This window comes from Rhinoraja longicauda, chromosome 27, assembly GCF_053455715.1.
Source record: "Rhinoraja longicauda isolate Sanriku21f chromosome 27, sRhiLon1.1, whole genome shotgun sequence".
NCBI classification, from domain to species: domain Eukaryota; kingdom Metazoa; phylum Chordata; class Chondrichthyes; order Rajiformes; family Arhynchobatidae; genus Rhinoraja; species Rhinoraja longicauda.
The window spans coordinates 3,548,020-3,568,323 of record NC_135979.1 but is presented as its reverse complement, the minus strand read 5'-3'; positions in this window follow the sequence as shown (position 1 = coordinate 3,568,323).

The window sequence follows — 20,304 nt, the reverse complement described above, 5'->3', positions numbered from 1 at the left end:
CATGAAATGCTTTGAGAGGCTAGTCAAGAAGCACATCTGCGCCCTCCTTCCTCGCAACATGGACCCACTACAGTTCGCATACCGTCCGAACAGGTCCATGGAAGATGCGGTCTCCCAGGTTCTATACACCGCTCTCTCTCATCTGGACAGCCAGGGGGGCTATGTGAGGATGCTGTTCATTGACTTTAGTTCAGCATTCAACACAATAGTCCCCAGCAGACTGGTTGAGAAGCTGCTGGAACTGGGGCTTAGCACTCCTCTGTGTGCCTGGGTCCTGGACTTTCTCACCGCCAGGCCCCAAGTGGTCAGGATGTGGGAACACACATCTAGCCCCCTCACCCTGAACATAGGATCCCCCCAGGGCTGCGTCCTTAGCCCCCTACTGTACTCCCTGTACACACATGACTGTGGGGCCAGGTTCAGCTCAAACTCCATCATCAAGTTTGCTGATGACACTGTGGTGGTGGGCCAGATCTCCAACAACAATGAGAAGGCCTACCGGGAGGAGGTGGCTGATCTGGCACTCTGGTGTCAGGACAATAGCCTCCTCTTGAATGTCACTAAAACAAAGGAGCTGATTGTGGACTTCAGAAGGGCTCAACATCCAAGGACGTACACGCCACTGGAGATAAATGGGTCGATTGTGGATAGGGTGAGCAGTTTTAAATACTTGGGAGTCCGCATCACAGAGGATCTGACGTGGGCAACGCACATTGCTGCACTGGTGGGTAAGGCTAAGCAGCGCCTTTACCACCTTAGACAGCTGAGGAAATTCAGAGTGTCTCTGAAGATCCTTCATTGCTTCTACTCTGGGGCTGTAGAGAGCATCCTATCCGGCAACATTACAGTCTGGTTTGGGAACAGCTCTGCCCAGGACAGGATGGCCCTGCAGAGAGTAGTGCGTTCGGCAGAACGCACCATGGGAACTACACTCATCCCCCTGCAGGACCTATACATCAGGAGGTGCAGATCCAGAGCAAGCAAGATCATGAGGGACCCCTGCCACCCCAGTAACGGACTGTTCCAGATGCTACGATCAGGCAAACGCCTCCGCTGTCACGCTGTGAAAACGGAGAGGATGAGACGGAGTTTCTTCCCACAGGCCATCAGGACTGTCAACTTTTATAACCCCAGAGACTAAATTTTTGTCGACATTAATAGTAACTTATTAACTTTATTTATATGCTGTAACTGTAATTCTTTTTGTGCACAACCCGCAGGCATTGCCACTTTCATTTCACTGCACATCGTGTATGTGTATGTGACAAATAAATTTGACTTGACTTGACTTGAAGAAGGGTCTCGACCCAAAACATCACCTTTGTCTTCTCTCCAGGGATGCTGCATGTCCCGCTGAGTTACTCCAGCTTTTTGTGTCCATCTAATGTTTCATGTTGATGACCCTCCGTCGTTTGATTGATTGAATGATTTAACGACTCAGCGAGGAAATGGGTCCTTCAGCCCACCACGCCCGTGCCAACCATTGATCACCATTTACACTAGTTTTATTAGTTTTAGTTTTAGAGATACAGCGCCGAAACAGGCCCTTCGGCCCACCGAGTCCGCACCGACCAGCGATCCCCGCACACTAACACTATCCTACACACACTCGTGGCAATTTACACTAATACCAAATCAATGACCCTACAACCTGTATGTCTTTGGAGTTTAGTTAAGTTTAGTTTTGAGATACAGCGCGGAAACAGGCCCTTCGGCCCACCGGGTCCGCGCTGACCAGCGATCCCCACACACTAACACTATCCTACACCCACTAGGGACAATTTTTACATTTACCAAGCCAATTTACCTACAAACCTGTACGTCTTTGGAGTGTGGGAGGAAACCGAAGATCTCGGAGAAAACCCACGCAGGTCACACGGAGAACGTACAAACTCTGTACAGACAGCACCCGTAGTCAGGATGGAACCCGGGTCTTCAGCGCTATATTCACTGTAAGGCAGCAACTCTACAGCTGCGCCACCGTGAAACCAAAGATCTGGGAGAAAACCCACGCAGGTCACGGGGAGAACGTACAAACTCCGTACAGACAGCACCCGCAGTCGGGATGGAACCCGGGTCTCTGGCGCTGTGAGGTGGCAACTCTACCGTTCAATGTTATCCCACTTTCTCAACCACGTCCGACACATCAGGGTCAATTCACAGAGATCAATTGACCCTCAGACCTGCATGTCTTCAGGACGCGAGAGGAAACCTATACGGTCACAGGAACATAGAACATAGAAACTTCGCACAGACAACACCTGAGGTCAGGATCGAACCTGGATCTCTGGCGCTGCAAGGCAGCAGCACTACCCTCTGCACCACTCTCCCCAGAGTTTTGTTGGCCTGAATAATGAATACTCCATAAATGCTGCCTGATTTGTCGCGTATTCCCAGCATCTTTCTGCGTTTATTTCAGATTGATGGCAGCTTAGATTTATGAACTTGGAACAAGACGAAGAAGGAAAGCAAGGATGGCGATTGTTTTGATGTGGAACACGCTGCATGTACGGATACTGGAATGAGATTTAAAAATAACCTTCAAAAGAAAATTTGATGGAAACCGACGATAGAGAAGATTGTTCGGCACGGTGGCGCAGCGGTAGAGTTGCTGCCTCACAGCGAATGCAGCGCCAGAGACCCGGGTTCCATCCCGACTACGGGCGCTGTCTGCACGGAGTTTGTACGTTCTCCCCGTGACCTGCGTGGGTTTTTGTCTGAGATCTTCGGTTCCCCCCCGCACTCCAAAGACGCACAGGTTTGTAGGTTGGTATAAGTGTAACCTGTCCCTGGTGTGTGTGTGCGTAGGGTGGTGTTAGTGCGCGGGGATCGCTGGTCGGCGCGGACTCGGTGGGCTGAAGGGCCTGTTTCCGTGCTGTATCTCTAAACTAAACTAAAACTAAATATGCAGGGCCCCAGGAGGATGGGCAGTGAGGCTAACTCCACATCTTTCAAAGAACCAAGACAGATGCAACAAGTTAAAAAGGGGTCCATCCATTCCAGCCCTATCCACCAATCCATGATTCTAACACAGCTACAGTCTTGTACAACAAAAGGTATTTCTGATATTGGCTCCAAAATTATTATTCCCAAAACTTTCCTACAATCCTTTGGCCTTCTTTTTTTAAACATTATAATTCATTAAGATTATTTATCTTTTCTGTGGTTCCTTGTCTCCAGTTATCAAGTCTGGAAAGTTTTTAATTCCTCCAAACATTTCAGTTCTTTCACACAGTCTCAGCTTGCTTGATCTATTCTGCATTGCTTCCAGGCCTGAATGATTTTCAGATGTTGTTTTCGTTGTTATTCTTTCGCAGGAAGATGTGTCTGGCCAGCCAGTATCTATAGCTCATCCTTCGCACTGAGAAGACACAAGATGCTGGAGTAACTCAGCGGGACAGAGAATAAGGGGTAGGCCATTTAGAACAGAGATGAGGAAGGCAGTGGAGGCCAATTCTCTGAATATATTCAAGAGAGAGCTAGAAAGAGCTCTTAAGGATAGCGGAGTCAGGTGGTATGGGGAGAAAGCAGGAACGGGGTACTGATTGAGAATGATCAGCCATGATCACATTGAATGGCGGTGCTGGCTCGAAGGGCCGAATGGCCTACTCCTGCACCTATTGTCTATTGTCTATTGTCTAACTCAACTCTGCCTGACCTGCTGAGTTACTCCAGCATTTTGTGAATAAATACCTTCGATTTGCACCAGCATCTGCAGTTATTTTCTTACAGTATGCTTTATTCTTAATCGTTCACTGTATTTTTTTTTTTTAGATTTAGAGATACAGGGCGGAAACAGGCCCTTCGGCCCACCGGGTCCGCGCCGCCCAGCGATCCCCGCACATTAACACTATCCTACACACACTAGGGACAATTTTTTACATTTGCCCAGCCAATTAACCTACATACCTGTACGTCTTTGGAGTGTGGGAGGAAACCGAAGATCTCGGAGAAAACCCACGCAGGTCACGGGGAGAACGTACAAACTCCGTACAGACGGCGCCCGTGGTCAGGATCGAACTTGAGTCTCCGGCGCTGCATTCGCTGTAAGGCGGCAACTCTACCGCTGCGCCACCGTGCCGCAGTGTTACTTGCGAGCGGAGCACCAAGGCAAATTCCTTGTATGTGTATATACTTGGCTAATAACATTTAGTATAAGAAAATAACTGCAGATGCTGGTACAAATCGAAGGTATTTATTCACAAAATGCTGGAGTAACTCGGCAGGTCAGGCAGCATCTCGGGAGAGAAGGAATGGGTGACGTTTCGGGTCGAGACCCTTCTTCAGACTGATGACGTTTTGGGTTGAGACCCTTCTTCAGACTGATGGCTAATAACATTTATTCAATTCAATTTAGTTCAATTCATTTTGCGTCTATCTTGAGTGTAAACCAGCATCTGCAGTTCCTTCCTACTCTGTGCGACTTGTCTGATGGATCAATTATGTTAGTGATTCTTCCTGGCTGTTTAATATCGACGTCCTTTCAGCTGTGGTATGAATATACATTCAGAGCGCAGGTTTGTCCTCAGCTAAATAGGCCAAGATATGTAGCTATTGATGAAGTTGATGACCAGCACTCAATCGCAGCTGTCAGACCCCTGGTCAGGACCCTGGTGACTATCGATACACACGGGAACAGCTTCTCAATATTCCCACAGGTTCAACGAAATTCTATTGAGTTCAGTTTAGATAAAATTGTATCACAAAGTTGCTCTGTAAGGAATCCTATAACAGGATTGATAGATCGATGAGACCAAAGAGAGATGATCGCAGTTGGAGAACATAATTTTAGAAAGTGTGGCTTCAAATATTGGATGATTTTGTTTTAATGGATGAATGCTCCTGATTCACTTGTCAAAGTTCTCACTTGATCAGCATCCCACCCACAAGACGATGTTTTTTTAAGTGTACTTTAGTTGAGTTTGGAGATACAGCGTGGAAACAGGCCCGTCGGCCAATCGAGTCGAGAAACTTTAGAACATAGAAACATAGAAAATAGGTGCAGGAGGAGGCCATTCGTCCCTTCGAGCCAGCTGTATCTCTAAACTAAACTAAACATAGAACAGCCAGGATTCAATGGTGGAGCAGACTTGAGGGGCCGAATGGCCTAATTCTGCTCCTATCACTTAATTGCATGAACTTATTGCATTCATTGTGATCATGGCTGATCATCCACAATTGGTAACCCGTGCCTGCCTTCTCCCCATAACCCTTGATTCCACTAGCCCCTAGAGCTCTATCTAACTCTATTTCTTAATTCATCCAGTGAATTGGCCTCCACTGCCTTCGGTGGCAGAGAATTCCACAAATTCACAACTCTCTGGGTGAAAACATTTTTTCTCCCCTCAGTTTTAAATGGCCTCCCCTTTATTCTTAGACTGTGTGGCCCCTGGTTCTGGACTCCCCCAACATTGGGAACATTTTTCCTGCATCTAGCTAGTCCAGTCCTTTCATAATTTTAGACGTCTCTATAAGATCCCCTCTCATCCTTCTGAACTCCAGTGAATACAAGCCCGGTCTTTCCAATCTTTCCTCGTACGACAGTCCCGCCATCCTCATGGCATTGGACTCAGGGCCGATCTGCAGGGAGTGTTTAGTTTAGTTTAGTTTGGAGATACAGCGTGGAAACAGGCCCTTCAGCGCACCCAGTCCACGCCAACCGTTGATCACCCGTTCACTGGTTCTACGTTATCCCAGCTTGGTACACTGCACACTAGGGGCAGTTTACAGAAGACAATGAACCTGCACGTCCTTGCAAAGTGTGTGAGGAGACCAGAGGAAACGTGTCACGGGGAGAACGTGCAAACTCCGTACAGGCAGCACCCGTAGTCAGGATGGAGCCCGGGTCTCTGGCGCTGTGAGGTGGCAACTCTACCGCTGCGCCACCGTTGCCACACAGCCTAAAGACCCGGTGCTAATCTGATGACAGACAGTTCCACAATCAGTAGGAAGGAATTGCAGATGCCGGTTTACACTGAAAATAGACACAAAATGCTGGGGTAACTCAGCGGGACAGGCAGCGTCTCCGGGGGGGGGGGGGGGGGGAGAAATGGGTGGCATTTCAGGTCAAGACCCTTCTTCAGACTTCTTTCAGGCTAAAATGCCGCTGCGATGCTATCACCCGACGCTGCTGTTAAATGGCACTGGATGGTGTTTTACTGCCTTAAAGTGATTTTAGGGATGCATTTTTAGCAGCCTGTGAACTCTCTCAATGAACACAATGACACTGCTGTAAGACCATAGCTTTCTTCCTTCCCATCGCCGCGCAAAGTGGCAGGTTACCGTGGCAACCCTAAAGCACAATAACACTAATCAGTCATACACCATTGAGCTAAATAGCGCAGTGAATTTATGTATGGTGTTATGATTTTTAGCATAAATTGTCAATCCTATGCTGTTAGATTGTTTAATACACCCCTGGTATAATCAACGGAGTTGAAAATAGAAACTTACATTAGCTTTTATTTTGCATGACCAATTTGGCTGCATCACGCTGCAGTTATTAGATTGTTTTTTAAGTGCTCAGCACAATATACAATTTAAATCAGAACAATTGCAACAAAACTAGGAGCTGGGTTAATAGAAACACTTAGGAATGCGGAATGATTTTGTGTCATAGTAGATTTTCACTTTATGCCTTAAAGATGGTTTGAGCGGTCGAGGTTTTTGCTGTGTGATACCAGGACTGAGCAACTCAGCTGAGTTCAGTTTAGCTTATGGTCACGTGCACCATTTTGTGTCTCGATCTATCTTCGCTGCAGTCCCTCCTTACACATGGAGAGGGCGTCACGGTGGCGCGGCGGTAGAGTTGCTGCCTTACAGCGAACGCAGCGCCGGAGACTCAGGTTCGATCCTGACTACGGGCGCCGTCAGTACGGAGTTTGTACTTTCTCCCCGTGACCCGCGAGGGGTTTTCTCCGAGATCTTCGGTTTCCTCCCACACTCCAAAGACGTGCAGGTTTGTAGGTTAATTGGCTTGGGTTTGGAAACTTGGTATAAGTGTAAATTGTCCCTAGCGTGTGTAGGCTCACCGGTCGGTACGGACTCGGTGGGCCGAAGGGCCTGTTTCCGTGCTGTATCTCTAAACTAAACTAAACATAGAAGCGGCACGGTGGCGCAGCGGTAGAGTTGCTGCCTTACAGCGAACGCAGCGCCGGAGACTCAGGTTCGATCCTGACTACGGGCGCCGTCAGTACGGAGTTTGTACGTTCTCCCTGTGACCCGCGAGGGGATTTCTCCGAGATCTTCGGTTTCCTCCCACACTCCAAAGACGTGCAGGTTTGTAGGTTAATTGGCTTGGGTTTGGAAACTTGGTATAAGTGTAAATTGTCTCCAGTGTGTGTAGGCTGGCCGGTCGGCACGGACTCGGTGGGCCGAAGGGCCTGTTTCTGCGCTGTATCTCTAAACTAAACTAAACATAGAACAACCAGGATTGAATGGCGGAGCAGACTTGATGGGCCGAATGGCCTAATTCGGCTCCGATCACTTAATTGCTTGAACTTATTGCATGATCGGGATAACATCCTGAAAACCCACAACCGTGCCGCAATCAGTGTTCAGTTCCGTTTATTGTCACGTGTACCGAGGTACAGTGAAAAGCTTTTGTTGCGTGCTAACCAGTCAGCGGAAAGACAATACATGATTACAATCGAGCCGTCCACAGTGTACAGATACATGATAAGGGAATAACGTTTAGTGCAAGGTAAAGCCAGCAAAGTCCGATCAAAGATAGTCCGAGGGTCACCAATGAGGTGGATGGTAGTTCAGCACTGGTTGTGGTAGGATGGTTCAGTTAGAGTGTTTGAAATTGTGTAGGAAGGAACTGCAGATGCTGGTTTACACCGAACATAGACACAAAATGCTGGAGTAACTCAGCGGGACAGGCAGCATCTCTGGATAGAAGGAATGGGTGACGTTACGGGTCGAGACCCTTCTTCAAACCTGCTCCATTGTCAGAGTGAGGCCCAGCGCAAATTGGAGGAACAGAACCTCATATTTCGCTTGGGCTGCTTACACCCCAGCGGTATGAACATTGACTTCTCTAACTTCAAGTAGCCCTTGCATCCCCTCTCTCTCCGTCCCTCCCCCACCCTAGTTCTCCGACCAGTTTCACCGTCCTGCTGATTAATTTTACTGATTGCATGCCTCGTTGTCACCTCCCCCTCAGCCAACAATGAACCCTTCTACATTTTCTATCTTGATCTATTGTTTTCACGCCTTACCCTTCCATAGCTCAGCGGGTCAGGGAGCATCTCTGGAGGAAAAGGATGGGTGACTTTTTGGGTCGGGACCAAGAATATTGTCTGAAGATGGGTTCTGACCCAAAACGTCACCCATCCTTTCTCACCAGAGATGCTGCCTGACCTGCTGAGTTACTCCAGCATTTATTGTCCATCACGTTTAACCATACCATGCCACAGAAAGAAGTGCAGTGGACGTCAAGTCAATGGGTATTTTTGTGGCAGATGGATTCTTGATTAGTGAGGGTATCAGGGGTTATGGGGAGAAGGCAGGAGAATGGGGTTAGGAGGGAGAGATAGATCAGCCATGATTGAATGGTGGAGCAGACTTGATGGGCCGAATGGCCTAATTCTGCCCCGATCACTTATGAACATGAACTTACCCTGCCCGTGGTTGGTTTGCAGTAGATGGGGATGGGCAAGGGACTAGGGGAGGGGACTAGGGGAGGGGTACTAGGGGAGGGGTGGGGAGAGGTCATGGGGAGGGGTGTTGGGTAGGGGTGGGGAGGGGACTAGGGGAGGCGTGGTGACTAGGGGAGGGGTGGGGAGGGGTACTAGGGGAGGGGACTAGGGGAAGGGTGGAGAGGGGTCTAGGGGAGGGGTGGGGACTAGGGGAGGGGTGGGGACTAGGGGAGGGGACTAGGGGGTGGGGACTAGGGGAGGGGACTAGGGGGTGGGGACTAGGGGAGGGGACTAGGGGAAGGGTGGAGAGGGGTACTAGGGGAGGCGTGGTGACTAGGGGAAGGGTGGGGAGGGGTACTAGGGGAGGGGACTAGGGGAAGGGTGGAGAGGGGTCTAGGGGAGGGGTAGGGACTAGGGGAGGGGACTAGGGGGGGTGGGGACTAGGGGAAGGGTGGGGACTAGGGGAGGGGTGGGGACTAGGGGAGGGGTGGGGACTAGGGGAGGGGTGGGAACTAGGGGAGGGGACTAGGGGAGGGGTGGGGACTAGGGGAGGGGTGGGGACTAGGGGAGGGGTGAGGACTAGGGGAGGGGTGGGGACTAGGGGAGGGGTGGGGACTAGGGGAGGGGACTAGGGGAGGGGTGGGGAGGGGTCTTGGGGAGGGGTGTGGTCTAGGGGAGGGGTGGGGACTAGGGAAGGGGACTAGGGGTGGGGACTAGGGGAGGGGTGGGGAGGGGACTAGGCAAGGGGTGGGGTGGGGACTAGGGGTGGGGACTAGGGGAGGGGTGGGGACTAGGGGAGGGGTGGGGACTAGGGGAGGGGACTAGGGGTGGGGACTAGGGGAGGGGTGGGGAGGGGACTAGGCAAGGGGTGGGGTGGGGACTAGGGGTGGGGACTAGGGGAGGGGTGGGGAGGGGTCTTGGGGAGGGGTGTGGTCTAGGGGAGGGGTGGGGACTAGGGGTGGGGACTAGGGGAGGGGTGTGGACTAGGGGTGGGGTGGGGACTAGGGGTGGGGACTAGGGGAGGGGTGTGGACTAGGGGTGGGGTGGGGACTAGGGGTGGGGACTAGGGGTGGGGACTAGGGATGGGGTGGGGAGGGGTCTTGGGGAGGGGTGTGGTCTAGGGGAGGGGTGGGGACTAGGGGTGGGGACTAGGGGAGGGGTGTGGACTAGGGGTGGGGTGGGGACTAAGGGTGGGGACTAGGGGAGGGGTGGGGAGGGGTCTTGGGGAGGGGTGTGGTCTAGGGGAGGGGTGGGGACTAGGGGTGGGGACTAGGGGAGGGGTGTGGAGGGGTCTTGGGGAGGGGTGTGGTCTAGGGGTGGGGTGGGGACTAAGGGTGGGGACTAGGGGAGGGGTGGGGAGGGGTCTTGGGGAGGGGTGTGGTCTAGGGGAGGGGTGGGGACTAGGGGTGGGGACTAGGGGAGGGGTGGGGACTAGGGGTGGGGTGGGGACTAAGGGTGGGGACCAGGGGAGGGGTGTGGAGGGGACTAGGGGTGGGGTCTAGGGGAGGGGTGGGGACTAGGGGAGGGGGGGGAGGGGGGGGGAGGGGGGGGGGGGGAGGGGGGGGAGGGGGGGGAGGGGGGTGAACATTGATGCCTAAACTTCAGCAAAGGTTGTGATGCTTTGAAGCGGACGTATATTGTGAATCCAATAATGAATGCGCGCCACTAGTCAGCGCTCAGTGGAACTAACAGAATATATTCCCCATGCAAAGATAAACCTTACGCACAACATTGCCTATCCAATAAATGTGTCAAATTGATCTTGCGCTGCCACTTTGAACGTGAACACGTTCACGTAGCCGTTTCTCTGCGTCGCAGGCAATACTTTCAAGCTTTGGTCGTCGGGTTTGTGAAAGAACTCCTTTGAACAAAGAGATCAAAGTGGCCTCCATGAGCACAGACACTAAGCACTGCCAAGGGACCCCCTCAAAGAGCCCCTGCTATCTCTCCCACGTTTAATTGCTTCCGTTATTCCCGTTTACACTCCATTTGCACCAATATTGCAATTAATGGATAATTCAAAAGGCGTTTTATTTGTCTAATTTTTTCAATTTGGACTGTTTAGACAATAGACAATAGACAATAGGTGCAGGAGGAGGCCATTCAGCCCTTCGAGCCAGCACCGCCATTCACTGTGATCATGGCTAATCATCCACAATCAGTACCCCGTTCCTGCTTTCTCCTCATATCCCCTGACTCCGCTATCTTTGAGGGCTCTATCTAGCTCTCTCTTGAAAGCATCCAGAGAATTGACTTCTCCACTGCCTTCTGAGGCAGAGAATTCCACAGATTCACAACTCTATGAGTGAAAATGTTTTTCCTCATCTCCATACTAAGTGGCCGGCCCCTTATTCTTAAACTGTGGCCCCTGGTTCTGGACTCCCCCAACATCGGGAACATGTTTCCTGCCTCTAGCGTGTCCAATCCCTCAATAATCTTATATGTTTCGATAAGATCCCCTCTCATCCTTCTAAATTCCAGAGTATACAGTTTATATTGCGACTTCCTCAGCTCCATTAAGGGGTGGCACGGTGGCGCAGCGGTAGAGTTGCTGCCTCACAGCGCCAGAGACCCGGGTTCGATCCCGACTACGGGCGCTGTCTGTACGGAGTTTGTACGTTCTCCCCGTGACCTGCGCGGGTTTTTCTCCGAGAACTTCGGTTTCCTCCAAAACCCCAAAGACCTACGGGTTTGTAGGTTAATTGGCTTGTTGATGAAAATATTCTGCGATGTATCTCTAAACTAAAGTAAACATATGTGGATGGAATGGACTGATGACAATTCTGCACTGTATCTCTAAAGTCTAAAGTCTAAACGTCAGGCAGAGTTTGTGGAGCGTTGGCATTCATAGCGAGGGGATTTGAGTATAGGAGCAGGGAGGTTCTGCTGCAGTTGTACAGGGCATTGGTGAGACCACACCTGGAGTATTGCGTACAGTTTTGGTCTCCTAATCTGAGGAAAGACATTCTTGCCATAGAGGGAGTACAGAGAAGGTTCACCAGATTGATTCCTGGGATGGCAGGACTTTCATATGAAGAAAGACTGGATAGACTCGGCTTGTACTCGCTGGAATTTAGAAGATTGAGGGGGGATCTTATAGAAACGTACAAAATTCTTAAGGGGTTGGACAGGCTAGATGCAGGAAGATTGTTCCCGATGTTGGGGAAGTCCAGAACAAGGGGTCACAGTTTAAGGATAAGGGGGAAGTCTTTTAGGACCGAGATGAGAAAGTTTATTTTCACACAGAGAGTGGTGAATCTGTGGAATTCTCTGCCACAGAAGGTAGTTGAGGCCAGTTCATTGGCTATATTTAAGAGGGAGTTAGATGTGGCCCTTGTGGTCCAAATGCAAGACCTTCTGTCTCCCAAGCATTCCCCACCCGTGCAGTGTTCAATTGCACTCCACGCATGTTTGAAATGCGACTGGTAAGTAATGTCACGGAGGCTGCACACTGGCTCGGCAGCCAAGAGACAACCCTGCAAGTCAACAGCAAATATCAGAACTGTGTGAGTTGCAAGCCGTTTTACTGCTGAATTTCCTAATCCTTCTTTTTGAAAAGTATTAAACTTGACATTTGGTGTGTACGCAGTCTTTTTATGTCTCTTTCAATAAGCTCACCGCAGCTATGATCAGTTTTAACAATGTACAAGTTGTAATATATTATTCAGATGTAGCTTTAATGCTGTTAAACTATTAAATCTGAGGTTGCTCCGCTGTTCCACTTGTACTGAGACCAGATTACAAATGAATGCATATCCGTCTTGGAGTCTAGGATTACCTTGACTCAGTTTGGCTTCTTGGGATCATGCGTGAAAATTGAGTGCAGGAGCAAGGAGGTCCTACTGCAGTTGTACTGGGCCCTGGTGAGACCACACCTGGAGTATTGTGTGCAATTTTGGTCTCCTAATCTGAGGAAGGACATTCTTGCTATTGAGGGAGTGCAGCGTAGGTTCACCAGGTTAATTCCATGGATGGCGGGACTGTCATATGATGAAAGAATGGGTCGACTGGAATTTAGAAGGATGAGAGGGGATCTCATCGAAACATATAACGTTCTTAAGGGATTGGACTAGGGCTAGATGCAGGAAAAATGTTCCCGGTGTTGGGGGAGTCCAGAGTCAGGGGGTCACAGTTTAAGAATAAGGGGTAGGCCATTTACAATAGACAATAGACAATAGACAATAGACAATAGGTGCAGGAGTAGGCCATTCAGCCCTTCGAGCCAGCACCGCCATTCAATGCGATCATGGCTGATCACTCTCAATCAGTACCCCGTTCCTGCCTTCTCCCCATACCCCCTCACTCCGCTATCCTTAAGAGCTCTATCCAGCTCTCTCTTGAAAGCATCCAACGAACTGGCCTCCACTGCCTTCTGAGGCAGAGAATTCCACACCTTCACCACTCTCTGACTGAAAAAGTTCTTCCTCATCTCCGTTCTAAATGGCCTACCCCTTATTCTTAAACTGTGGCCCCTTGTTCTGGACTCCCCCAACATTGGGAACATGTTTCCTGCCTCTAATGTGTCCAATCCCCTAATTATCTTATATGTTTCAATAAGATCCCCCCTCATCCTTCTAAATTCCAGTGTATACAAGCCCAATCGCTCCAGCCTTTCAACATACGTTAGGACTGAGATGAGGAATAACCTCTTCACCCAGAGAGTTGTGAAGCTGTGGAATTCTCTACCACAGAGGGCAGTGGAGGCCAATTCACTGGATATATTCAAGAGAGAGTTAGATTTAGCTCTGAGGGCTAATGGAATCAAGGGATATGGAGAGAAAGTGGAAATGATGTACTGATTTTAGATGATCAGCCATGATCATATTGAATGGCTGTGCTGGCTCGAAGGGCCGAATGGCCTACTCCTGCACCTATTTTCTATGTTTCTATGTTTCTAAAATAGGATTACACCTGCATTGAAGCATAAAGTGTGATTTTGCTGGGCTGTATGGAAAACCAAACAATAGACAATAGACAATAGGTGCAGGAGGAGGCCTTTCGGCCCTTCGAGCCAGCACCGCCATTCAATGTGATCATGGCTGATCATTCTCAATCAGTACCCCGTTCCTGCCTTCTCCCCATACCCCCTGACTCCGCTATCCTTAAGAGCTCTATCTAGCTCTCTCTTGAATGCATTCAGAGAATTGGCCTCCACTGCCCTCTGAGGCAGAGAATTCCACAGATTCACAACTCTCTGATTCACAACATTTTGCTTCATCGAGTTACATGTGAGAATATAGGGATGACAATATCAATAGTTTATTTATAATATCGCAATGTTTAAGAAACAGTTAGACAGGTACGTAGAGAGGACTGGTTTGGAGGGATATGGTCCAAACGCGGGCAGGTGGGACTAATGTAGATGGGGCATGTTGACCGGCGTGGGCAAGTTGGACTGAAAGGCTGGTTTCCAAGCTGTATCACTCTATGACTCGAATAACTAGGGGCAGCACAGTGGCACAGCAGTAGAGTTGCTGCCGTACAGAGCCAGAGACCGGGGTTCGATCCTGACTGTGGGGTGCTGCTTGTATGGAGTTTACACCATCCCCCTGCGACTGCGTGGGTTTTCACCGGGTGCTCTGGTTTCCTCCCACACTCCAAAGACGTACAGGTTTGTAGGCTAATTGGCCTCTGTAAATTGGCCCGAGTGAGTTCTAGTGTGGGGGTGATCGTAGGTCGGTGTGGACTTGGTGGGCCGAAGAGCCTGTTTCCACACTGTATTTCTGAAATTAAAAGTAAAACTGATAATTTCTTGTATATTTAGTTCAGAGAGTTCACAGATGCAGTGAAAACAGGCACTTCAACCCACATTTCCAGACACATAGACTTTGGAGATAGAGTGCGGAAACAGGCCCTTCGGCCCACCGGGTCCGCGCCGACCAGCGATCCCCGCACACTAACACCATCCTACACACACGAGGGACATTTTATTACAATTATACCAAGCCAATTAAACTACAAACCTGTACCGATTTTGGAGTGTGGGAGGAAACCGGAGCACCCGGAGAAAACCCACGCAGGTCACGGGGAGGACGTACAAATTCTGTACAGATAGCGCCCGTAGTCGGGATCGAACCTGGGACTCAGCGCCGCTACGTCGCCCTGCTTTGCTCGTTTGCTCTCCCAACTCCTACCTACTTTGTCTCCAGGTTTAAACTGCTTTAATTTGTAATTTTTCCCAGCGCTGGTCAAAAATCATTGACTCGAAATGTTAGCTCCTCCCCGCAGATGTGGCCTGACCTGCTGAGAATTTCCAGCATTTTCTACTTTTGTATCATGTTTCCAGCATCTTTTAAGATTTTTGAACAGTCAGACGAAGGCTAGATGAATCCCAAACGCTGACTGCAATGTCATAAGTTCATAAGTGATAGGAGAAGAATTAGGCCCTTCGGCCCATCGAGTCTTCTCAACCATTTAATGATGGCTGATCTGTCCTCTCCCTCTCAACCCCATTCTCCTTCCATCTCCCCTTAACTCCTGACACCCGTACTGATCAAGAATCTATCTATCTCTGCTTTAAAAATATCCACTGACTTGGCCTCCACAGCCTTCTGTGGCAAAGAATTCCACTGATTCACCACCCTCTGACTGAAGAAATTCCTCATCTTCCTAAAGGAACGACCTTTAATTCTGAGGCTGTGCCCTCTGGTCCTAGACTCTCCCACTAGTGGAAACATCCTCTCCACATCCACTCTATCCAGGCCTTTCACTATTCAGCAACTTTCAATGAAGTCCCCCCTCATCCTTCGAAACTCCAGCTGGAGTAATCTCCAGCGAGTACAGGCCCAGAGCCATCCAATGCTTATTTTTAGATTTTTTAGATTTAGAGATACGGCGAGGAAACAGGCCCTTCGGCCCACCGGGTCCGCGCCGCCCCAACGATCCCCGCACATTGCAGGTCACGGAGAGAACGTACAATCTCCGTACAGACGGCGCCCGTAGTCAGGATCGAACCTGAGTCAGATTGAGCACGGTAGCGCAGCGGTAGAGTTGCTGCTTTACAGCGAATGCAGCGCCGGAGACTCAGGTTCGATCCTGACTACGGGTGCTGCACTGTAAGGAGTTTGTACGTTCTCCCCGTGACCTGCGTGGGTTTTCTCCGAGATCTTCGGTTTCCTCCCACACTCCAAAGACGTACAGGTATGTAGGTTAATTGGCTGGGTAAATGTAAAAATTGTCCCTAGTGGGTGTAGGATAGTGTTAATGTACGGGGATCGCTGGGCGGCACGGACTTGGTGGGCCGAAAAGGCCTGTTTCCGGCTGTATATATATGATATGATATGATATGATATGATGAAGAAGGGTCTCGACCCGAAACGTCACCCATTCCTTCTCTCCTGAGATGCTGCCTGACCGGCTGAGTTACTCCAGCATTTTGTGAATAAATACCTTCGATTTGTACCAGCATCTGCAGTTATTTTCTTATACTACTTTGGACTATCTTTAATCAGGCTTTACTGGACTTCATCTGACACACAGCATTATTCCCTATATCCAGCATCTGTACACTGTGGATGACTTGATTGTAATCAATGACAGTCTTTGCTCTGTCTGGATAGCACGCAATAAAAAAACATTTCATTGTACCTTGGCACAGAGGACAATAATGAACTGAACTAGTGCAAGCAGTTGTCCCTAGTGTTCCGTTGTTGAGGTAGGTTCAGGGGTGTGCAGGTCGGCTCAAGAACATGATAGTTGTGGGAAAGTGGCTGTTCCTGAATGTATGTGTGGAATTATTCGCAAACTTCTAAAACCTGACTAGTCCCCTTCCGTTCGTAGTGCAGTGAAGGGCAATCCAGCTACAGTCGTTTTGGCTGTGAAATTGGATTAATTAGCAACCGTGTTTGAGGCATAAGTTGCTCAGGAATTCACTTGTCGTAGATCTCGCTAGCAATCATTTCAGGAGAAACTGTACTCATTGAGTGGGCACATCACCAGGCCCAGGAACAGCTTTAGCAAAGGTTAGTTTATAGACAATAGACAATAGGTGCAGGAGTAGGCCATTCGGCCCTTCGAGCCAGCACCGCCATTCAATGTGATCATGGCTGATCATTCTCAATCAGTACCCCGTTCCTGCTTTCTCCCCAGACCCCCTGACTCCGCTATCCTTAAGAGCTCTATCTAGCTCTCTCTTGAATGTATTCAGAGAATTGGCCTCCACTGCCCTCTGAGGCAGAGAATTCCACAGATTCACAACTCTCTGACTGAAAACGTTTTTCCTCATCTCTGTTCTAGACCCTTATTCAAACTGTGGCCCCTGGTTCTGGACTCCCCCAACATTGGGAACATGTTTCCTGCCTCTAATGTGTCCAATCCCTTAATAATCTTATACGTTTCGATAAGATCCCCTCTCATCCTTCTAAACTCCAGTGTATACAAGCCTAGTTGCTCCAGTCTTTCAACATATGACAGTCCCGCCATTCCGGGAATTAACCTAGTAAACCTACGCTGCACGCCCTCAATAGCAAGAATATCCTTCCTCAAATTTGGAGACCAAAACTGCACACAATACTCCAGGTGCGGTCTCACTAGGGCCCTGTACAACTGCAGAAGGACCTCTTTGCTCCTATACTCAACTCCTCTTGTTATGAAGGCCAACATTCCATTGGCTTTCTTCACTGCCTGCTGTACCTGCATGCTTCCTTTCAGTGACTGATGCACTAGGACACCCAGATCACGTTGTACGTCCCCCTTTCCTAACTTGACACCATTCAGATAATAATCTGCCTTCCTATTCTTACCACCAAAGTGGATAACCTCACACTTATCCACATTAAACTGCATCTGCCAAGCATCCGCCCACTCACACAACCTGTCCAAGTCACTAGTTTAGTTTAGTTTAGAGATGCAGCATGGAAACAGACCATTCGGCCCATCGAGCCCATACCGACCAGTGATCCCCACACACTAACATTGTCACACACACTCTACACACACTGGGGACAATTCACGATTTTACCAAGCCACAAACCTTTACGTCTCTGGGATGTGGGAGGAAACCCACGCGAACACGGGGAGAACGTACAAACTCCGTACAGACAGCACCTGTAGTCAGGATCAAACCCGGGTCTCTGGCGCTGTGAGGCAGCAACTCTACCGCTGTGCCACCTATTGCCTGACCTGCTGAGCGTTTCCAGCACTTTCAGCTTTTTATCCAATTGATACTGTATCTTAGATAGACACAAAAAACACTGGAGCAACTCAGCGGGTCAGACAGCATCTCTGGAGAAAAGAAGTAGGTGACATTTCGGGTCGAGACCCTTCTTCCGACCCGAAACGTCACCTATTCCTTTTCTCCACAGATGCTCCCTGACCCGCTGAGTTACTCCAGCCTTTTGTGTCTATCTTTGGTTTAAACCAGCACCTGCAGTTCCTTCCTGCACGTACTGTATCTTTCATGGCTTCTGAGGTTGTCTCTAAATGCTTCTCAAACACTCCCTGTAGTAATGCTGGAAGCTAGACAACGAAGCTCTGTGTAGTGAACCCTCTAGAGAGGCGATGTAATAAAGATCAGATAATCTGTGTCAGTGATATTTACCAAAGGATATAAATTGGGCAGCACCACCTCAAGCCGGTTATTGAGTGATCATTCTTTTTAATAAAATGTACGCCTCTATTTAAAGGAATGTTAATAACATACAGATTTTACAATGCAATAATCATGTCGATATTACCAAACAGTGCATAATACTTGATCAGAATTACATATTAATAATATACCTGGAAATATCAGAGAAGAGAGTTTAGTTTAGTTTCGAGATGCAGTGTGAAAACAGGCCCTTCGGCCCCACCGAGACCATGCCGACCAGTGATCCCCACACATTATCCTACAAAAAACTAGGCACAATTTACAATGATACCAAGACAATTAACCTACAAACCTGTATGTCTTTGTTCATTGGGAGGAAACCGGAGATCCCGGAGAAAACCCACGCTGGTCACGGGGAGAAGGTACAAACTCCGTACAGACAGCGCTCGTAGTCGGGATGGAACCCGGGTGTCTGGCGCTGTGAGGCAGCAACTCTACCGCTGCGCCACCGTGCCGCACAGAGTGGGCTGGCCACAGGTTACGGATTTCAGAGGGTACCTTTCCATCGAGCCGATGGTCTTCCAGTAACTGTTGTGTGTCCGTGGGAAGTCCCGGTAAACATAGAGGACTGTGTCACGAGTGGGATGCCAGACAACATCTCTTTCTGGAGCTCAAACATCAAGAGTCAAGGGTTAAGATGAGCGTGAGTTTGGTGGGGCGGCACGGTGGCGCAGCGGTAGAGTTGCTGCCTCACAGCACCAGAGACCCTGGTTCGATCCCGGCCACGGGCGCCGTCTGTACGGAGTTTGTACGTTCGCCCCGTGACCTGCGTGGGTTTTCTCCGAGATCTCCGGTTTCCTCCCGCACTCCAAAGAGGAACAGGTTTGTAGATTATTTGGCTTGGTATAAATGTAAAATTGGTCCCTAGTGTGTGTAGGATGGTGTTAGTGTGCGGGGATCGCTGGTCGGTGTGGACTCGGTGGGCTGAAGGGGCTGATTCCGCGCTGTATCTCTAAAACTAAAAACTAAAAGCGTACGTAATAAAGAAACAAGGAAAGTATATTGAATTGAACTTCAGTTAACATACTCAAGGAGTTGAATTTACAATGCATTAAATTTCAGGGGTCGAAAGGACAATTCTTCAGTGGATTAAAATATATAGTTTTTGAGCTGAAATGTGAATATTTAATGCTGTTAAGTTTAGTGCTTATTATATCAAAATGTATATCAAAATTTGTGTATCTCGAGTGCGTGAGCTGCTGAGAGGAAGGTCAATCAATCCATTGTCAACAGGCACGGAACAGCAATTTGCAAAAACGAGTTGAAAACACTCTCATTCCCAATGAATATTCCAATCGCACAAAGGCTGATTGTTTAAGAGTTAGGTGCTTGTTTGTATTTGCTGTGAAAATATAGAATAGTGTGACTTAGACGAAGGGATTAAAAGTACCATTAGCAAATTTGCAGATGATACTAAGCTGGGGGGTAGTGTGAATTGTGAGGAAGATGCAATAAGGCTGCAGGGTGACTTGGACAGGTTGTGTGAGTGGGCGGATACATGGCAGATGCAGTTTAATGTAGATAAGTGTGAGGTTATTCACTTTGGAAGTAAGAATAGAAAGGCAGATTATTATCTGAATGGTGTCAAGTTAGGAGGAGGGGGAGTTCAACGAGATCTGGGTGTCCTAGTGCATCAGTCAATGAAAGGAAGCATGCAGGTACAGCAGGCAGTGAAGAAAGCCAATTGAATGTTGGCCTTCATAACAAGAGGAGTTGAGTATAGGAGCAAAGAGGTCCTTCTACAGTTGTACCGGGCCCTGGTGAGACTGCACCTGGAGTACTGTGTGCAGTTTTGGTCTCCAAATTTGAGGAAGGATATTCTTGCTATGGAGGGCGTGCAGCGTAGGTTCACTAGGTTAATTCCCGGAATAGCGGGACTGTCGTATGTTGAAAGGCTGGAGCGATTGGGCTTGTATACACTGGAATTTAGAAGGATGAGGGGGGGATCTTATTGAAACATATAAGATAATTAGGGGATTGGACACATTGCAGGAAACATGTTCCCAATGTTGGGGGAGTCCAGAACAAGGGGCCACAGTTTAAGAATAAGGGGTAGGCCATTTAGAACGGAGA